The sequence below is a fragment of the Solanum lycopersicum genome, chromosome 6 (assembly GCF_036512215.1).
Source record: "Solanum lycopersicum chromosome 6, SLM_r2.1".
NCBI classification, from domain to species: domain Eukaryota; kingdom Viridiplantae; phylum Streptophyta; class Magnoliopsida; order Solanales; family Solanaceae; genus Solanum; species Solanum lycopersicum.
Window position 1 is genome coordinate 35,612,407 of NC_090805.1, and position 21,444 is coordinate 35,633,850.

At 36.4% G+C, this 21,444-nt stretch overlaps 1 long non-coding RNA gene across 1 annotated transcript; it reads left to right on the forward strand.

The window, feature by feature from the left end:
* Positions 1-13,712: 13,712 nt before the first annotated feature.
* On the forward strand, positions 13,713-19,949 carry LOC104647948 (uncharacterized). The gene is made up of 3 exons (XR_741955.4): positions 13,713-13,853; positions 13,941-14,059; positions 19,610-19,949. It is a non-coding gene; the product is annotated as an uncharacterized lncRNA (long non-coding RNA).
* Positions 19,950-21,444: the final 1,495 nt, after the last annotated feature.

The window sequence follows — 21,444 nt, forward strand, 5'->3', positions numbered from 1 at the left end:
TTATGGGGATCAAATATGGCTATAATTGAAATGACTTGTATGGAATTTGGCTAGATTTGAAATGAAATCTAACTTGAGGAGGCTAGAATTGAAATCAAATTGGATAAAAAGGATTAGAATTTAAATGATTTAAGGGAAGATCAATTGAACTGCTATTGAATTAATAATGTACTACAAAAATAATATTTTTTTTATATAAACATACTTTTTAAGCCTTAAACCGATAACTAAAATAATGTTTTCAAAGTTTTGACAGCTGATAAGTATAATTATTATTTTGATAAGTAAAATAATTACATAAAATTACTTTCAATTTTGAACCCGTAAAATGAAGAAAAGATTTTGCAATAAATATTCAATCAAATAGCAATTCAGGAATGTCTCTAAGTCGGTCAAAATTGGGTGTCAACAGCTGCTCTTTGGTTGCTTGGTAATGAATGATGAATTGTCGGGTAAGCAATGTTGACCGAGTAACCGATTTTATCGGACCAACAAAAGGTGTCAGTGGGACCAATTGAAATTATATAGAGTTTAAAAATATATGTCGTAGACTTTAATATTAATTCGCCTACATAACTTCGTTATAACGAGAATCAACATGTAGTTTGTATTCTAGATTTAGGAATAAATGAAGCTCTTAAAACTGAAATAACGGTACAAGATTCGAATGTAAACGATAACGGCTTGAATGGATAAGATTAGAACAACGAGGTGGAATGAATAACTCAAAGGATTGTAAGAGAAGAGATCGTACGAGTAGAAAAGAGTTGAGAAGACCTTTATTGCGATCTATATTAGTCAGTAGTCATATCTGAAAGGGCCATTGACCTTGTCTATAATATACCAGCCTATGCTAACATGTAGCTTGTAATGTCACTAAACAAAGTGATTTGGGAATATATATCAAGTAAACAGAAATTGTAAACATGATAGAATTTCGATATTTGCCTTAAAACTATGAAGATGATGTCTTCAATTATGACACATTCGAATCATGATAAACAAAATTAAATCTTTAGGCCATGAAATGATGTCGGCAAGATATGAAATATAATGTCTTTGGACGACGAAGCCTTCAAAATATAAATAGTGAGTAAAGAGAGTGTATCTGTTCTGATGTACTTCAGACATTTAGTGATACTTGTGACTTGATTCGATAGAAACTCCTTGTAGATGTATTCCTTTTTGAGCTCCATGTGACTTGAATCAACAGTAGATCCAATAGTTCTCGGGCTCAATATAATTTTCGAGCTCAATGTAGATGCAACTCTTGGGTGCGTGAAGTTCTGGGCACAATGCAATCTCCAGGCACATATAATATCTCGATCTCACTTATTCTTGGGGCAAATGCAATATCTTTTCTCATGTAAATCTCGGGCTTAATGCATTCTTCGGGGATATGAATTTCTCGGGCACGTGAAATTCTCAACAACATGCAGTTCTCTGGCACATTCAATCATGAGCATAATGCAATCTTAGGCAGACACAATATAATTTTCTAGGTTGATGCAAATCTCAAGCGTATGTAATTCTCGGGAACATGCGATCTCGAGCACAATGCAAACTTAGGCGCAATGCAATATCCGGGCACAATGCGATTCTTTATCACACGCAGTTCTTGGGCGCAATGCAATCTTCGGGCACATGCAATTCTGGGGCATATTCAATCTCGGACTCATGAATTTTTTGGGCGCGATATGATAGTTGAGAGCATTAAGTAGTTTAGACCTCCGCCTTGTTTTTGAAGGATCGATTGCCATTATTATCAATTGTAATATAGAGTATCTTGATCCTAATCTTATTGGAGGGGCTATATGCTTTTTTTGGTGATTATTTAGCTCAAAATAATGTAACTTGACCTTTCGTCTTATATGAAGGATAGTGTGCCACTTGTGGTGATTATCGGGTTGTGTATAAGGTAGCTTGATTCTTCAAGCGATGTTGAAATCAATTCTTGTATATTTACTTGTATTTTTTTCATTCAAATAAAAATTGTGAGTTTATAAATAGGGGAGGTTGATCTACTTTGATCGATGTGCTCTATTTGACTTGACATCCAGAACTTCTCCAGGAATTTGTTTTGACGAAAAGTGTAAATAGAAAAAATAAAGTTTGAAAAAGTTTTTGAAAGCATAAAATTATTTAGGTTGTATAAAATTTTGTTGAACCTTTGAGCATGGCACAATTTGAGACTTTACAAGGAAAGGTCCTTCCGATTCTGATACGCATTATAAAATTTTGGAAAATCATTCAAAAGATTTCTGTCATTTATAAAACTTCTATTATTCTGATATGTTTTTATAGATTTTAGCTTGATTGTTATGAATTTTTGAGAGGCATAGTCTTGATTTTTATGGAAATACTCTTTGATAGAATTTTTGGGACTCTAAAAATTTTTGCCCACTTTCATGATCAAGGGATAATGATAATTTTGTTAGGATTAGATTAAAATCCATAGGATCACATACTTATCTCCTCTGAAATGGAAATTAGGTCTGACGTAGTTCCAAATTACAAAAGAAAGAGCATGCAACAAACTTAGATGTAGTATCTCTTCGCAACATCTAAATTGATAGATTTGGGCCAATTTTCCCCGTCCATTTATGCCAATATGAGTGCTCCTCCTGTTAACACCCGAGAGACTACATTTTAACATTGTCAATTTGGTGAAAATTTACCATTTTCTTCATCTTGATTTGGGAATATCCATTTCAAAATCAATTCGGGTGAGAATTGTCAAGGTATGACCTTCTTGTTGAAACTATTACCATTCTATTTTGATAGAGTTGACCATGATAGACGACGTTAATTCTTGTTCCGTCAATTAATGCCAAATTCTCTGACCGCATTTGCCTCATTTAGCATCACTTAGATCTACCTCTTGAAAAATTCTAAGATATGGTATCTGTACTTCAGCAGGTATGACAACTTTGTCACCATATACCAGAAAATAAGGTTTAGCCACGGTAAAAGTTCTGATGGTAGTACAATACCTCAACAAAGCGAAGGGTAGCTTTTCATGCAAATGTTTGTAATTATTGATCATCATGCGCAATATCATCTTGATGTTTATATTTTTTTAGCCTCAACCACTCCACTCATTTGTGGTCAATACGTTGTCAAGTTTCGATGATTGATCTTAAACTTCTCATACAATGCTCTCATCAAATAAATATTTAGGTTGGTTTCGTTGTGAGTAATGATTGAATCAAAAATTCTAAACCTATAAATAATGTGATTTTTGACAAAATCATCTACAACTTCCTTTATCGCAGACGTGAGAGGTGGCTTCAACCCACTTTGTGAAGTAGTTAATTGCAACAAGTATGAATCTATGTTCATTGGATGTTACTTGTTCGACTAGACCAATGATGTCCATGCCCCAAGATGCAAATGGACAAGGTGAACTAGTAAGACGGAGTTTGTTGGGATGAACTCGGAGTATATCTGTATAAGTCTGACATTGATAAAGTTTCTGAACATAGCGAATACAGTTTGTCTCGATGGTTAACCAGGATTATCCTAATCTCAGAATCATTTTTTAGATTATAACCCTTCATGTGAGGATCACATTATCCTGCAAGTATCTTTTCAACCAACCTACTAGTTCTCCAGCATCAACGCACCACAGCAAACCCAAATCGAGAGTCCTTCTATAAATGACTTCTCCACTTAGAAAAAAATGATTTCTTTAACCTTCGAACCATGCATCTTTGTGCACTAGTTGCATCTTCTGGATATTCACTATTCTTTAACTATTCTTGAATATCATGGTACCAAGGCTTTCCATCAGGCTCCTAATCAACATTAAAGCAATATGGTGATTGCTTATATATATATATATATATATATATATATATATATATATATATATATATATATATATATATATATATATATATATATGAATGTAAATGGGATCAATGTGATTATGATCAGGATGCTGAATCATAGATAAAGTGGCTAACAAATCTGCGAAATTTGTTTTGGATCTTTGATACATGCTTGAATTCCGTCTTGATGAACCCTTTTTATAACTTATGCACACACTCCAAATATGCGAAGAAATTCTGATTCTTGGTCACCCACTCGCCTCAAACTTGATGAATTGATAGGTCTGAATCTCCTATTATCAACATTTCTTGGACATCGAGGTCAATTGCTTGCCGGAGTCCCAAAATGCAATCTTCATATCAGCCATATTATTTGAGCAAAGGAATCTGAGTTTTGTTGATACCGAATAGTTTGCCCATTTGTGAGATTAGAACAACTTTCATGCCACATCCTCTTAGATATTTATCTCCATCAAAGAACACCTTCAACCACCGTATTCTCCAGAGATATCTTTCCCCCACAAAAGCTACTTCTTCATATGGAGAGTAAATTCCAAACGATTTAAAATATCTGACTTTATAAAATTATAATTTTCAAATCATTTGAAGTAATTTTTTCATTTTTAAAATTTTAAAGATAAATATTCAAAAAACCGTCTAAAAAAGATTTTAGTTTTACCTAAATATTTGGTTAACTAGTTTAGCTAATTTGTACTTTATATTTTTGAGTAGATTCGTTTACAACTAAATTAATTATTTTATCTTCATTAAGATTAAAAAGTTTGTTAATTAATTATATTAATTCATATTCTTTAAATTTTGGCTGAATTCAACTAATTGCTTGAACTTGATCAAAATTTTAATTTATGTGATTATTTTGTTTTATGTGATTATTTTGTTAAGTCAAATAGACCACATTCTTGAATTAATTTTCAAAGCCCGTTTTCATCCAATTTCCAGACCTAAATCTCAGTCCACTAAGTAATCCCAGTCTAACAAGGGAAAATTATGCAACAAAGCAAACTTATAATATTTGATTACTCATTGATATACCGTAGTTTCAAGGTATAATTAATACTTTTTCCTTAAGTTTAGTGTGTCCAAAAGCCTTTTTTGTGCTAATTTTTATATAAGTTTCTCTTTGTTTTGCAGGAAATCTGTCCAAAGTTGAATACGGAGATTTTAAGCGAAGAAATGCAAGAAGAGACCACCTACGGAGATTATGACGGTCCGTCGTGCTTGTGACGGTCCGCAGGTGTCAGCGTAGTAAAGCTGCTGAAGGAAGATGGGGAAGTCTGACCAAGTGTAGGGTTACGAAGCTTGTGACGGTCCGTTGTGGCTATGACGGTCCGTCCTGCAGGTTCGTCATGAAGTTCAGAGAAGTAATCCTAGTACCCAAATTCAAAGAATTGAAGTGTTTTGAAACGAAGACCCTCGACGGACCATTGTGCCTATGACGGTCCGTCATACTTGCCGTCGAGGGTGGTGAAGAGAGTAGCAGAAGAAATTGCACAAGTATGGGACGACAGAGTCCATGACGGTCCGTCGTGACCACGACGATCCGTCGTGAGGTCCGTCGATCCGGCTGCGTTTTGGCAGATTTCCAGCAAACAGAGTCCTTGTTTAATTAGGTTTTTTAATTTTTTATAAATAGTTAGAAAAAACTCATTTTTGAGGTTAGACTCCGTATTGTTAGACATCATGTTATTAGACTTTATGTATTAGTGTTAGATTGGGAGATTCTTGCAAGTGATTTTTTGTGATTAATCAAGCAAACTTTTGGATTTTACTCTTTCTCATTGAAGTAAGTACATGAACTCTTATTTAATATATTTGAATATTGTGTTTATGGCCATGAGTAACTAAACTCCATAACTAGGGTTGTGGGAACCATAGACAAATAATAAGATAAACCCTAACTAAAATAACAATTCTAGAATAATGTCTTGCATGTAGAGAATGAACTAAAGATGCAAAACAAAAGTTTATGGTTGGAGATTTGATGCTTGTAGAGAGTTCTGGGTCGCCTTGTCTTCCGGGCAAGCTCAAGTCCAAATGGATTGACCCTTACTTGATTACCCAAGTATTCCCTCGTGGAGCAGTTGAGTTAAAAGCCCAAGGAGGGAGTGTTGTTTAAGAGGAATAGAGATAAAATAAAACTCTATTTTGGGCATAAAGCATTGGGGAATGAAGTGATAGAGGCATACCATCTTGATGAAGTCTAAGTAATCAAGGTTCCCCAATCGTGCCGCGACATTAAATTAGGCGCTTGTTGGGAGGCAACCCAATACTTATAGTCTTTTTAGTAATGGTAGCATTTTTCTACTTTTTAAATTTACAGGCACATCACCAGGAAATTCTGCGGAAAATTACTCTGCAGCAGTCACTGACGGATACATCGACGGACCGTTGCGCCTGCGACGGACCGTTGTATGCCTCCATCGTACCAGCTACATCTTTCTGTTATTTTCAAACTAGGGCACACACGACGAAACCAACGATGGGCCGTCACAATTGAGACGAACCGTCATCAGGAAATCGTCGTGTGATTATTGAGTCATACCCGACCCGATCCGGCTGGAGTCCTTTTCAAAATTAGACCGTTTAAACTTACCAACCCCTCATTTCACCCCATTCCTTCATTATTCCTCACATTACTCTCTCTTTTTCAACTTCCACAATCTATTCCTCTATCAACCACCGATCATTGCGCCCCACAATTCCCCAAAGCCCTAAAAGTGTTAATCTACTAGTCGGAGTTGCTGTTGTGGGTGTCTTCCTGGCCACCGAGTACTTTTCCATTTGTTTTCTCCAATTCTAAGGTATGTGTCTCTAATTTCTACTCATTTTTGTTGCATTTTTGTTTATTAATTAGTATTAGCTTAGTTATTATTCATATGTTGTTTCTTTTATACGATTCTGTCTAACCAAGGTTAAAAATGTTCGAAATTGCCATGTTTACAACCCTAGACATAGATGCTTTTAAATTTCTAGTTTCCTAGGTAGTTGGGTTAGACAAATGTAGGTCCAAAACACTACAAGTTTGATGTGGGTTTATCACGGATGCATGCGGTGCCCCCAGTTCTGTCACTGATATACCAAACGAGACCCCGATGACGGACCGTCGTACCTACGACGGACCGTCGTAGGGTCCGTTCCAAAATCCCTAGAACCCTGTCCTCCAACGGACACATGTGACGGACCGTCATACCCACAACGGTCCGTCCTGCACAGCCATTCTGGTTGTCAGAGACCCTGTTTCTAAGGGTCTCTCATTTTTTTCTAAGTGTCCCCCAACGGACACATGTGTCAGACTGTCGTCTTCACGACGGTCCGTCCTGCACAACCGTTCTGGTTGTCAAAGACCCTGTTTCTAAGGGTCTCTTACTTTTTCTAAGTGTCCTTCAACGGACACATGTGACGGACCGTCATACCCACGAAGGTCTGTCCTGCATGACCGTCATGACGGTCAGAGACCCCTCTCCTATGGATCTCCATATTTTTTCCAAGTGTCCTACGATGGACCGTCGTACCTGTGACGGTCCGTCCTGCACATACCGTCATACTAGTCAGAGACTCTCCTTCAGGGTTCTCCATATATACATAGTCTAAGTAATACACGACGGACCCCATGACGACGAGCCGTCACTAGGCCCGTTTTGTGTCACTCTTTCTATAGCAATGACATACTATTTTCAATACTTTGTTTGATATAGTTTTGCTTGTCTTTTTTGCCACTACATTTACTAATATTGATCCTTTACAGGTATTATCTACTATGCACCCAAGCAAGACCTCATCTACGCATGCGGGCGATCTAAGTCTGTCGCCCCGTCTGCCCGCATGGTCATTGGCTCTGATGATGAGTGTGACCCTGAGTATGTGCCCCCAGGAACTTCCACCTCTGCCCGTGCTGCATGTGCTCCCAGAGCCACACCCAAAAAAATGGTGTCTGGCGTAGTCACTTCCTCCAAGTCTGATGAGGAGCGCACACTGACTGGCACACCCTCTGGGTCAGCCACAAATGAAGAAGGAACATCTGGCTCCTTAAGAGTATCGTGGTCATAGGAAGCCTCCGGATCTGCTGAGGTTCCCGCACCCGTCACCGCTGCAGCGTCGGCCTTTTCTGAGGAGGCTAACAGTTCGGATTCCACCTCAGGCTCACCAGCTCAGGCCCCTACCCCAGCCACAGACTAGCCCAATCGGTGGTGTGTCGACGGGAAATTTCAAGTCTACTCCGACGCCATGTTCCTGACTAATAAAGGAGTGATGACTCGAACACTCACCTTGGAGCGGCGGGTCCTTCCAGGGAGTCTCCCAACGATGCCTGAGATCCACCGTCTCTTCACCAAGCATCACTTGGAGTGGACAGTACGTTCGTTGGGACATTACAGTGAAGAAATAGTCTGAGAGTTCTACGCATCCTACGTAGCGACTCTCCAATCCCAGATAGATAGGAGGGTTGCCCCCGCTAAACAGCCCCCCTGGAGCAGGTTCGAGTACGGGGCGTACATGTTGACATCTCCCTGCCAGCCATCCGCCGGTTTCGATGCGGCGAGGGTGTTGATGCTACTCGGACCCTTCTCACTTCCGAGTTTGACTATCGCTGACAGATAGTTAAAAATGGCCAGTTCCTGCGCGAGCCATCACTGAGAGAGACCACCAAAAGGTGGATGGCCCTGCACCTGTCAGTTGATGGAGAGGGTGCCGACTGGGTGAATGAGCCAAAGGGGGCCATCAAGAAGGCCAACCTCACATTCACGGCGAAGTTCTTGTGGCTGCTTGTCCGTCACTACCTTTCCACCAAAGATGCTGATAATATCGTTACCTGGGATCGAGCAGTATTGATGGCGACGATGATAGCCGGATTCGAGGTGGACTTCGCGTGGCTTCTACTTACCCCTTCCCGTGCATGATTTTTTCTCTCTACAGGTCTGCAGGTGTGCCTATATGGCATGTAGATCAGCTTAAGACCCCGCAGGGCACTGTTGACATCGGCCTCATCAGAGATGAGGCCAATGAGTTGGCTCCACACAGAGGGCCCCGTCTAGAGCTGCCCCCACTTGCTGATGATCTTACTAATGCGGTCGCCTAGGCCCGCACGGCTACACAGGTGGCGTCCACTTACACTACACCGGTCGAGTCTATCCCGGGTAGTAGCACTGCCCCGAGTTCCTCTTGCACAGCCCCTCTACCGGCACTGGTCCCGCTTGCTACGGTCTAAAAATTAGAGGCACAAATGGTTACACTTCTGCATCATATCCAGCCGTGGATGCAGAAGTTGATTACTAAGTCAGAATAGCGCCTAGAGCGGAAAATGGTACATTATACAGAGCGGAAGATCGCTGAGGTTAACCAGCTTGGACGCCTTTGAGTTGAGGGTGCTAGACCGACCAGCCTCTCCGGTGGATGTGTCGACTCTTCAGGCTGCAGTTGACAGTTTTCGCATATATCGACACGATCTTAGAGGCTAGGTGCCGGAGTCTGAGGCCCCTTCTGTCGATCCTGCTGAGGACACAGTGCTAGCGACCCTATTCGCCACCTCAGATATTCGACCACCTTCCCCTCGAGAGAATGCCAAGAGGCATAGGGGTCGAGCAGAGGACGAGGCGCGAGCACGGAAGAAGGAGCACCGAGAGATGGAGGCTGCGAGGAGAGCCTCACTTGCTGGGGAGGAGGCGCATCAGATGAGAGCATCAGAGTTAGCGGTTGGGGCGTCTATCTCCCGTACTGTGGAGATAGCAGGAGGCACTACTGATAGTGCGGTTGTTGCTGAGGACACTACTGAGGGTGTCCAGTTTGTAGAGGACGTGGGTTCTGGGGAACTGGACCCACCAGCTTGCTGATCGACGGCGCTTTGCGCCACAGGTTTGCTTCACCTAACACTCTAGTATTTAAATTTCTATGCAGTGGGGACAATTGCATGCTTTTTTGTTGGGGTGGGGTAAATGGAAAGTGAGTGTTAGGGTGAAGTCTGAGTATCCCAATTCACTATCCTCTTTTGGGGTTTTCTTGCCTGTGTTCTTTTCCCCCAAAAGACTGATTACTTTTTCTGTTGAACCGACATGTTTATATCTTTTGTACATAGTTTAATTCTTGAGCATGATGGCTAAAATGATATCCTGATAAAGTGGAAAATGATGCATGACTAGGCATAGTAACTGATAATTGTGTGGCTCTAAGCATGACATAGAGTTACACCATTGCATTACCCTAAGTCTTAAATTCGAACTAGGTGTCTAATAATCTGGTATAGTGATGAGATGTCAAGTGAGTGTGAGGAAAATTCGAATAAGTTCACTATTGGTATTGAGCTAGAACTTGTCTGGTTAGTCCTGCTAAAAGTAAGCTGTAACAGACAATTAGGAAAGGATCATAGGCCCTTATTCAATATAGCCCATCTTTAGCCTAAATAGAAGAAAACTAAATGAAATATATCCTTCTTTGATCCAAATGATCTGAGCTTAAAAATAGACCTTTCTTTTTCACCTCAACCGATCTTTTCTGGGAACAATATGTTGGCCCTGGCCCCTCCTTGGACATGTGCACCTCAGCTTATGCCAAAAGCATAAGTTGAGGGTGGCTAATGCAGTAAACAACCTTCGTATGGCCCTGACCCAACTTTGGGTATTGTGTACCTTGACTCATGGCAAAGCCATGAGGTGAGGGTGGCTATTATGAGAAATGCTCTGGAAAGTGGGGTTGAAAGAACAAAGAGAGAGAAAGAACAAAAGTAAAGTGACTCAAGAATTAGTTGAAAGAAAAGTGAAAAAAAAGAAAAATATACAAGAAATACAAGCAAGAAAAGAAGAGAGTCACTTACACAAATGAAGAAAGAAGAGAAAATAGCAAGGTGAAAGAATATGAGAAACTGGGCGAGATAAAATGATAGAAAGTGGAAGGTTTAGCCGATATGTCAAGGAGGGAAAAAAGTCACTAATGTATACCTAAATATACCCTACCTGACCCTGAGCCTATGTTACTAGCTAAGAAAGTCCTATCGTGATCCTAAGGGTTGTATAGCGAATTTAAGGCAGTGAAAATAAGGGCAAGCTTATGGCAATAGGTATGAATGAGTGTGACTTTATTCTGAGAGTAAGTGTTGAAAAATTAATCCTTATACTCAAACTAAAATCATTGTGTGAAAAATGAGGATTTTGTTATAAAGTGAGGACACTAGTTGCAATACCGGAATTGTTAGCACCTCGGTGAGAAATTGAAGAGGATAGGTGTTAGTGAATGGTGAGTCTGTGTCATGTTCTGATCCCACAAAATTCAAGCCTAATAGTGATAGCATGCATAGATTTGATGAGATTAATTGGTATTGATAGCCAAATGATTTCAAAGGATAAAACATGGATACTATTGTACAAAGATTGTGTAGTGAGTCATAGTGCGTCGCTTGGGGACAAACAACGAATTTAAGTTGAGGGTGTTGATATACCGTGGTTTCACAGTATAATTAATATTTTTTCCTTAAGTTTAGTGTGTCCAAAAGCTTTTTTTGTTCTAATTTTTATATAAGTTTCTCTTTGTTTTGCAGGAAATCTGTACAAAACTGAATGCGGAGATTTTGAGCAAAGAAATGCAGAAGAGACCACCTACGGAGATTATGACGGTCCATCATGCTTGTGACGGTCCGTAGGTGGCAGCATAGTGAAGCTGCTGAAGGAAGATGGGGAAGTCTGACCAAGTGTGGGGTTACGAAGCTTGTAACGGTCCGTCGTGGCTATGACGGTCTGTCCTGCAGGTTCGTCATGAAGTTCAGAGAAGTAATCCCAGTACCCAGATTCCAAGAGTTGAAGTGTTTTGAAACGAAGACCCTTGACGAACCGTTGTGCCTATGACGGTACGTCATACTTGCCGTCGAGGGTGGTGAAGAGAGCAGCAGAAGAAATTGCACAAGTATGGGACGACGGAGTCCATGACGGTCCGTCGTGACCACGATGATCCGTTGTGAGTTCCGTCGATCCAGCCGTGTCCTGGCAGATTTCCAGCAAACAAAGTCCTTGTTTAATTAGGTTTTTTTATTTTTTAATAAATAGTTCGAAAAACCTCGTTTTTGAGGTTAGACTCCATATTGTTAGACATCATATTATTAGACTTTGTATATTAGTGTTAGATTGGGAGATTCTTGCAAGTGATTTTTGGTGATTAATCAAGCAAACTTTTGGATTTTACTCTTTCTCATTGAAGTAAGTACACGAACTCTTATTTAATATATTTGAATATTGTGTTTATGGCCATGAGTAACTAAACTCCATAACTAGGGTTGTGGGAATCATAGGCAAATAATGAGATAAACCCTAACTAAAATAACATTTCTAGAATAGTGTCTTGCATGTATTAATAATTCTTTTGCTTAGAAGTCTTTTTAACGGATGACCAATGTTAGAACTCGCCTTAATGCTACTTGCCGAACCAAGGAGGTAGATAATAGGAAAAGAATTATTAACATAGATTTTGTGTATACTATCTAGTAGACTAATATTAATTGGTACGAGGTAATAACTTAGTCAAATATCGAATACGATGCTTAATATGAGGTAATGATAAGAGTTAGGATATACTAGTATTGATTGGTACGAGGTAATAACTTAGTCAAATATCGAATACAATGCTTATTAATTTCAATATATAATGTAATGATGTCCTGCAATAAAGTAAGTTCACATAATCAGAAAATTAATTTTATTACTAATAATTGCGATTCTAATATTTATTTATACAAGGTGAAAACAACAGAGGATACTTACTATACAAATATATTTCACCATACCTCATTTGACGAAAAGCCCCAAATTGACTCAAATTAACCCATTTTTCTAAAATTATCCAATTTTAATCCGACCCAACCCATCTAAGTATCACCCATTTTTATTTATCTTTATAACGGTTCATCTTCATCTTAGGTGATGAAAAAGAAAGAAGATTGACAAGTATCAAGAATGAAATTGCATTAAAATCACATGATTGGTGTGTGGGTTAATTAACCATCACTATGAGAACTCACATACCTGTTAGGAATCCAACCCTTGGAGAAACAACCCTCGATCCATAAGAAATCTTGATTTACATCTTTAACCTTTCCCTCTCTTCTCCTTTTTTCTCTTCTTAAACTTTCTTCTAAAATCATAAGCGTATTTTGGGATAATGAAAATTGACTCAAATCACTATTTCGGGTAACTTTTCTTACTGGACAAACTAACTACAAATGGGCATATCTTTCTTATACGAGCAAACTCGATGGAATTGGAAAGAGGATTCCCCAGACCTTTCATTTGATATCTTATGGTTCACCTGACTCATCATGTACTGAAAGTTATGATCATTTGAAATTGACTCAAAACTCACAACTTAAGTATGACTTGGAATATTTTAGATTTTGTTATTTCCAATTTAGTTATTTCTAATATTAGTTCTTTCAAATACCAAGGTGTTACAAAAATAAACTCATATGAATAGAAAATTGTTTTTAAGGCTCCAAACATTAATACTTTATTAGATCATACAATGAAATACTTCATTAATAACATAACATATAATATATTAATATGTGAGTGCACAAAAAATATAAACTACTAACATTGCAATCTCCAATAGTCGATAATTATTGTGTTGACCTTTTTTTAATAGAACTCTAATTTTAATTGTTTAAATTGATCTCACCAACATGGCCGGAGCTATGAATTGAACAACCTTCACCAAAAAATTACATGATATATATGTAGGTCAAATATTACTTTTTTAATATCAAATTTGAGCTCAAAGCTCGTTTATTCAATCATAAATATAAGAAATACTTGTATTTCTGGCCCAACTTAAAAAAGAAAGTTAGCCCAAATATATCAATACGATTTGTATTTCTTACCCTAGTTTTAACATTTTCCCTATTTGTTTTCGAATCCTCTCTTTCATATTCTTCTCTGCGCCGCCTTCATGATTCTGCTTTGTCTTCTTTAGATTATCAACATTCAACCATGGTGGCGTACCACTACACATCTTCAACAGCTTCAGTAGGTACTTCTCCTCCTTATCTTCCTAATCTATTATGTTTCTTTATCTTGGTTTAGAATATTCTGATTTCTAAGCAAATATCGTTTGTAGTTGTGGAGCCAAATGTGTTGCTCTCGATCTTCCTCTTTATGAAAATGGAGTATGTGGTTTGGATGTATAGTCCTCGAGTTTGGCGATTTTCTCTTTTGTAAGATCATAAGTTAGAACAGGTAACTCTTTATTCCTCTCAGATTTTAAGCACTGGTACTCGAAAAAAATTGAGGTGTACATATAAAATCTTGTGAGACTCACCACATCTTGATTAATGTAAATGTTTTCTATATTGACTGTTTATGTCCTTTATCTTTCTTGATTTGATTCTCAAACTTGAGGTTTGTGCTTTGTTCATGTTTAGAACTCTTCTGCAATTAGATGGTAATTGTTTAAACTGCTTGTATTCTTGTTCCTTCGAATTACTATAAGCACTATTAACAATGACATCTTCTAGCTGATTTCCTTCCCTGTATAAATACTAAAATTTTAAGTTTTTTTGTTCCATAATTTATGTTTCTACTTCCGCAATGTCTAGTATCTCCCATGATGTTTTCTACACCCTAAGTATAATTTTCATGACTCCTAGTGATATTTTTATTGAATAACTTTCTTAAGCTTGTTTTTTATGTAGTAAATTATCCCTCTTAGTACTGTTGTCGGGTCAAATATTACTTGATATTTATATATTAAGTATTTTGAACACCCTAAACTACAACAATGAGCCATAGCTCAGTGGAAAAAGTGTGTCCAATGTACATATTACCCAAGTTCGAATCACTCCATCTATGTTTTGTATATTTTGATTAATCTGGTCTGCTGTAAAACAATTAATTAAATGAAAAACAAAATACTTTATGGTATATTGAATGGTAACTTAGTTGTATTAGTGTTTTGTATATTTTGTTTAATGTGGTCTGCTGTAAAACGATTAATTAAATGAAAAATGAAATATTTTGTTGTATATAGAGTGGTATCTTAGTGACAATAGTGTGGTCAAGGTTGTTTGCCATTAAGGTTCAGTTCTCCATGGCCACATTTTTTTCTATGTTGGCTTTATTTTGGACACCCTTCATGAATTTATGCCTACATGCTTCTCACCAATATAATAGTGCTAATTTCAGTATTTTTATCATGAGTTTAGCTTAAGGTTATGAATAATTCATTCCTAACCCTTTTCCTTCTTAGAAGGGGGAGAAGACTCCGAATACCCAAACTTTTCAACATAGTATTAGAGATGGAGAACATTATAATTATGTTGAAATCTTTCTATCTCCAAAACGAATCAATCCACATGTGAGAAATATGTGAGTTGAAAACATATTAAGTAAATAACTAAAATATGTGTTGTTTAATCTTTCAAACATAATTTTAAATGACATTGGCATACGCTTTAACATTTTCAAAAGAAAACATAAAGTTTTAATTAGGAAGTAAGAATTTAAATACAACAAATCTCATGAGAAAATAAATTAAATATGTGGTCAACATATATATACATAAAACTAGATGTATATATTAACTTTGGTGGGAAGTGAACCAAAATTTAAATATTAACTTTTTCTCTACCTTTCACACTACATGTAATATCCTTCTCTAAGTCTTTTATTTCACCCAATCCCCATTTCTCTCTTTAATTTGCTTTCTCTATTTTTTTGTTCTCTTCATATGGCTAACCATCATGCTAAAAATGTACCCTCCCCCTATTACCACTCCCTATTACCAATCTCCCCCTCCCTCTTCCCCTTCCCCTTCTCCTCGTCGTGTTTGCGAGAAGGCTACACAAACTACTGACACTGAGATCTTAGGGGTTTATGGGAGTAGCGTCCCCATACACTTAGTCAATGACCCTCCTAGAAAAAAGGGAGAACATGTTGAATGCTGGGAAGTAACATATGTGGGTTCGGTCCAAAAGGCTCAATATTGAATGTAATGCACATGCCTTTGCGCTTGTGCCTCAACCTGCACCTATACCAACACCAATAATAGAATCATCAGAGATGTCTGAGAGAATGATAACCCGTCATGTATGTGCAATTGTGTTTGATGCACTAACATTGTTAATCATCCACATGTATTCTCATTCAGAAGTGAGTTGTATGTTCCTGATTGGGACATAGATTTTGGCTGGTCATCACGTTCACCATTATTTGAACCACTCACACTTGATGAAAACTCCAACAATCTCAATGATGATGCATCCGCTGCTGTTGCTGCTCCAAAAGCTTCAACATTAGGCCATTTTTTCCCGAACCACATGTATTCCTTCCCCAACATTCAACATGTATAGGGGAAGCTTATTAATGCATGGGAAGGAACGTTTGTGGTTTTGTTAAAAAGACCCAATGTTGAAGCTTTTGGAGCAGCAACAACGACGAACGCATCAACATTGAGATCGCTGATGTTTTTATTAGGTGTAAGTGGTTCAAATAGTTGTGAACATGATGACCTGTCAAAATCCCCGTCCCAGTCTAATACATATGAACTCACCTCCTGATGAGACTGCATGTGAATGCTCAATGATGTCAGCGTATCAAACACAATATCACATGCATAACAGGTTCTCATGCTCTTTGACAACTCTGGCTATTTTGGTGCTGGTGCTGGCACAAGCACAAAATCTACGTGTAATAAGTTCAACATTGGGCCTTTTGGACCGAACCTCAAATGTTCCTTCCCCAATATTCGACATGATTGCTTTCTTTCTAGGGGGAGCATTGACTGATTGGATGGGGGAATTAATCCCATAAACCCCTAAGATCTCAGTGTCATCAGTTGGTGTAGCCTTCTCGTGAACACGATGAGGGAAAGGGGCAGGGGAAAAGGGAGAGGGAGGATGGGGAGGGGGGCCCACTACATGAAAAAACATTTTTAGAGACCAAAATTTTGGGAGGAGTTGAAAATGTGGTCCTCAAAAGTATCCTTACAGGGACAAGTTTTCCTTCTCGTCTCTTTATTTTTTGTGACAACGAAGAGATTAAATATGGTCTTTACAGTAATGAATAACTGGTCCCCAAAATAAAATTTAGTGGGTTAAAAGGCATGATTCCTCACTAAATTAAAATATATTACTCTTTCTTTTTGGGACATAGTAAAATCCCTAAACTCTAATATGCTCACCTTCAAGTTTCCCTACATTGAATACACCTCTTCTTGTTCATATCCGTTGACTAAAGTTGCCTCTTCCAGCATCACCAACCTTAAAATTTTTTGATAGCGCAAAATTAATAAACCAATGAAGCTAATTTCCTTCCCTTCATGATTAACCCACGTTCAAGTGATGCTCTTTCGATATGACGAAGAAGATTACAGTTGGTCTTTGCAACAACCGTAATAATCAATGAAATGGGGGTAATTTTCTGTTTCACTTATTTGATGATCTTAGATTTATGAAATTCAATTATCAATTTTGTAGTTTTTCAGATTCCTCTTATCTCGTTTTGAATACTTAATTGAGTTCTTTTATCACTTTGAATACTCAATTGTGTCACACTAATGGTACTTTTTTTCCTTTTTATATATGTGTTTGTTGCTCAAGGGGTGTGGTTAGAGAAAGTAACAAATCATATTATATAATATATTATGTACTTATTAGATTGTACTGATTCCTGTATGTTCGTGAATCACATAAAAATGTGTTATATGTTACCCACTCTTTCAAGCCGAGCTCAGTCCTAGCAGGGCTATCTTTTTCATGCCCTCTCAAGTTTCAAGGTTAATTGTGATCACATGTCTGAAGCCATATATACATGATTAACTTTGTTGTTAGTTTCTTTAACTTTATATTTCAACTCAAGTTCTTGTCTTTTGATATATTCGATTGAATTCCTTTAAAGATGTGAAATATTTCTAATTCTTTGAACATTCACTATTGCAATCAACTATCCCACAGAGATTTCGAAATAGTGGATGTCATCAAGAAGTTGTGTATTAATGTAGGTAGTTTTGAAAGTGAACTTCAATTGCTTGAATTCTTACTTTGTTTATCTGATTACATGTACTTTCTTCACTTGATATCCTTATTGGCGATATTCAATCTACAAATTTTGACTTTTGCTTGGTTTTTTTTATGATTTTTTATGTGCTTCAAATTCTGTACGTACGACATCGAATTCGTTCTATATGTGTTTTTTGTTGAAATAATATGTTGTTGGCTTTTACCAATTTTAAAGAAAAAAACCTTTTTTGGTTGTGTTATTATTTCTTCTTCAAAAACAGTTGTCCACTCATTTTCACATTTCAGATCAAAGGTTTGGTGAACAAGTCAATTATAGTTCTTGTTTAAGGTGAAAATATTTCTCTAAATCCCTTGATATTACGGTTACTAGTGCAGACTTTTGCATACTTCAGTAATAGTGCAATCCATTCTAAATAACAGAGTGAAAATTCAACTATTCTTAAATGTTGTAAAAATCTTTGGACTAATTTCTTACATTGTTTGTTTTGTCAAGAAATTAATAGATTGTGCTTTACAGTGTAAACTTACTTCTTTTCTTAGCGTTACTCAATAACTCTTGCGAAGAAATAATAAGTGCAAGAGACTTCTAACTTAAACTCTTTGAAGTTCATGGCTGAGAATATATTGTAAAACTAATATACATATTAATTTCAGCTCCTTGTTAGGAATCTCTTTGGTATACACCTTGCCTCATGGAGTTGTATATATATATATATATATATATATATATATATATATATATATATATATATATCATAAAGTACACTATAGGAATGGTTTAATCAAATACATGACTGCATTTGGACCAATTTTAAAATTCAACAGAGAAAATGCATGTCAAATGTAAATCTATTAAGTAGAGAAGTTTGAGGACACTACTGCTCTCTTTGAAATACTTATGTGAAAGTATTATGATAGTCTCGTGGAGAGATGCTAGACAACTGGAAAGATAGGACATGTATTTTACTAGTATAACAAACAGTTGAGCGTCCTAGTACCTACCCTTGCATACCGTTCATGCTTGATGAAGTTATACTGGGTCCTGAGGAATGCAATCTGAATTCCTAGGACTCCTCTTCCATAGTGAAAACATAAGGAGCATCACCAGATTTTCTAAATGAAAATAAAGAATAATGAAAAACTCTAGTTACCTATGGGAAAATTATTACAAGATTTACTATATTTTGAGCTCAGTTAGACAATTTGTATGTTAAATATAGCGCTCAATACAATTATCAAGCAAGAATTATAATACAAATTTAAGGAATGAGGTTTATGTCCACTTTGTTCCTGTTTCAGCTTTCAATTGAGTTTTAAAAATCATCCAAAACTTAACCAATATTTATCTATTTTATTCAGCTACATTTTGTTTCTTTGCATGTTGTCCAAGTGTATACTTTTGCAGAACAAAAAAGGGGGACAAAACTTACAAATGTGTTCTCGATAGGAAAAAGTATCGATGAATAATATTTTACCTTAGATTAAAATGGTGTTAAAGGATAGGCCTTTGTATGTTGTATGAACTTAATGATCTTTCTTGTAGTATTTTATTTATTTAAAAGCACCAACTTCAAAGTTTTAATTCATACTTTTGATACTATTAGGTAAACCAACAAAATTTCCAAAAAAGCGTATACTAGAACTTATTTTTGACATTTTACAAAGGACACAATCCTCATAGTAGATTGAGATTGATATTTAGCATATTACGTGTACAATAAGAAATAAATTTAACAACTTACTACTTTTTTGGTGTATTATTTAATGTTAGGAGGGACGAATACCCATTAAATTTTTGCAGAACCAGTTGATCACGCTGAGGTTCTATTGGTCTTATGATTTTCTTTGATTTTTGAAAGCCAGGTATTCTTAACAAATTACATCTCCGATTTCTTTTAATGTGTAAGATTACTATGAAATCATTAAATAACCTATGGATTTATGTACAATGAGGTTAAGTTTCACGAGGGAATGTATAAAAACCTCCAAAAATTAGAGATCTGCGTTTATTTTCTTATTTAGAAAATTTGTTTCTTTTCCCTTCATGTCGAAGTGGGCTTTGATGAGGACGCAATATCAAGTTGTTCCTGCCCTTCTCTTTCTATTATAGTTAGACGTGGTAGTTGTTACTATTTACTTCTTGTTGTCGTATGTTATTTGTATGACTAAACAACTTAGAAAGTATATACTCTAGTTTTATCATTGATATTTTCTCCATAAATTTGCAGCAACACGCTCATCTATAAAGGCATTCCATAATTGATCTTCTGTCTTTATACAATTGAAGTTTTATATTATAAACATATATTTCTACAAAATAAAACTTGTACTGAAGATGCCTTGTCCTAATAGGTCTTTTAGGACCAGCAAAAGTTGACGCTATAAGTTTGTAAATACCATAATTAAATGGTACAAAACTTGGTCCCCAAATACATTTAGGGACGAGTAACAATAACTCTTCCCTATTGTCTTTTAGCAAAGAGACATAGAGGGACGAAAAGCAACCATATTTTTTTGGTCGCCATTGACTTTAAGGTACTAGAATAAGCCTTTAGGGGACACGATCTCTCTTTGTTAATGGCTATTTTACTTGTAATGGGGGGACATTCTCAGCAGGAGATTCGGCCATCTGAAGAGAGAAAAATAATGATAGAGAAAACAAATGAAAGTGAGAAAATGGGATTTGGTGTAGTAAAAGACTTAGAGAAGGATTATATATATAGTGTGAAAGGTAAAGAAATCTTAACATTTTCACTTCCCACCAATAGTGTAAGTCCAAAAAGGGTTTTTATGGAATGATCATGCTTAGTTTTATGTATATATGTTGACCACATCTTTAATTTATTTTATGATGAGATTTTCTTAATTTAAATTCTTACTTCCTAATTAAAATTTTATATATTCTCTTTGAAAATGTTGAAGCCTGTGACAATGTCATTTATATTATGTTGACTAATTAAATAGCACATAATTTTAATTAATTACTGAATCATGTTTTCAACTCGGACATCTCACTCATGTGGCATGATTCGTTTTGGAGATATAAATATTTCAACGTAGTTATAATTTGCACTATGTTATTTTAAGCTTAATATATTATGGAAACTATGTTTTTATTTATTTATTTAATTGTATCTCCCACATAATCTACCGATCTTTTCATCTCGGCCTAATTTCCTATTATGGTTCCAACACTTGAAAATAATTGGTGGGAGCGGGAGCGAGAATTGAAATTAGGATTAGAACAACCTATGATGATCAATTTTAAAGTATGTAAACATATCATTTAAAACATTTAAGTCATAGAGAAACACACGAATTAAAAATGAGTAATTTAAATAAAAAATTGGTTAATTTGATCAAATGAAGGATGTGATTAGTAATGGTAGGGGTAAATTTAGTTTCATTTTAACGGCAAGGGCAAAATCAAACAATAAACTAAATTTAGAGGCATTTTTAACCCTTTTTCCTTTTTTTATTTCGTGTAACAATTTTTTCATAAGAACATAAACATTATTTTTTGGACGTAAAAAAATAATTAATTTCAATATATAATCTAATGATGTCCTGCAATAAAGTAAGTTCACATAATCAGAAAATTAATTT